The following is a 1,566-nucleotide window of genomic DNA, read 5'->3' as shown; positions in this document are numbered from 1 at the left end:
ATTGGTCCCTTATTATCTGAAAAGAAGGAAAATGAAAGAAAGTGTGAGAGAGAAAAAGCATGAGTGCACAGACAGACTGGTAGGGTTACACAGTGCTCAAGGAGCAAGTTCTCTGCCAGAGACAGGGTTCGGATGTTTGCCTCATATCCAAGTTCTTGGCTAAAGTAGAAAAAATAATGGATTAGCCCTGACAGATAACTGATGCTCTCAGGAGGCATGGGCCCTGAGCCAGGAATCAGTCCTGTGTACAGACAGCAGCCATGTATGGGGGTTCTGAACAGGGTTGATAACAGCACCAGAAACCCATCAGAGACACCCACCCCCTTACCTCTCAGCCTCATCAAAATTACCTGTCAGTGAGACACTGCTCCAGACCAGCACCTTGTCAGCCTAGTTTGTAATAGAAAACAGCTGCTCCTGTTGGGAGGCAGAGGTGGGAGGAGGGAAAAGAACTGGTGAAAAGATTCATTCATAACTTTTTGGATTGTGCAGAACTAGAAATTTCAACTATAGGACATAAGAACAGGAAATTCTAGGGATCCTGTGGGAAGGATATTGTTTTCTAAAGAGACAGATAAGATGACATAAAATCTATTACTTTAAATCATAAATGACTGTTGATACTTAGCAATGGATTTAGAGTAGAGCTTGAACCCTGCTTAGAAGCATCATAGGAATAGCAGAGTTATGGTACAGAACTTTGCTCAGTCAAGTTGGGAATGTGATCCTGCCTTGAAATCAAGGAGATAGAAAAGGAACATTAAAATCTAACTTATGTTTTACTAGTGGTTTTTCTTTTTGTGGTGATTATAGACTTTAGTGTCCTGTTTTTTATTTTGTTTTGTTTTGTTTTTTGGTCCCCATTTTACCTTGAGGGGCTCTTTCTCCCCCTATGTTACCCAAGAAGAGGCAGGGCTTGATGGTGGATAGAATGGAGGTGCAGTGAGGTTCACGGTCAGCAATACCACAGAATACCAGGCAAAGCAGATTCAGGCAGAGCTTCAAAACTTGGAAACACATAGGCAGGAATATTTTAAAAGTTGGAAAGGTTATAGCTAGTGGAAATTGTAGCAAAAGTAAGAAATTGTGTACTTTTGAATCTGCCAGGATCAGCAGCCCAGAACTGACAACTTGAATGAGACCAAATGGCAAAGCCAATTTGGGGAGCAGACACATCATGGAACAACACCATGGGAACCTCAGAGCAAAGGTGGACAATACGCTTTGTTGGTTTTGCTTTGTTCTGATTTTATTTTTTTGGGTATCTGTTCATTGGCCTGCCACTGTTTGTGCACCTGCATTCTGGTGACTAGAGGGGTAGTGAGCAAGTGGACAACCCACACCCTCACCACTGGTGGGTACCTCTGCCATACAAGCACACAGATACTCTCAGCCCAAGAGCCAGCCCTGAACTGTTTTTGTTTTGTTTTAAATACAGAAAAGTCCAGGACAAGGCGTGTGGAGAAGGAAAGAGAGTTTAAAAACAAAAATCTCTCAGGCAGCTTTAAAGAAGCTGAAAGAGGACATTAGATTCATACTCATATTAGGGTACAGATTTTTTTTTTT

This window comes from Chrysochloris asiatica, unplaced genomic scaffold (genome assembly GCF_000296735.1).
Source record: "Chrysochloris asiatica unplaced genomic scaffold, ChrAsi1.0 scaffold00222, whole genome shotgun sequence".
Classification (NCBI taxonomy): domain Eukaryota; kingdom Metazoa; phylum Chordata; class Mammalia; order Afrosoricida; family Chrysochloridae; genus Chrysochloris; species Chrysochloris asiatica.
This window is presented reverse-complemented; position numbering follows the sequence as displayed.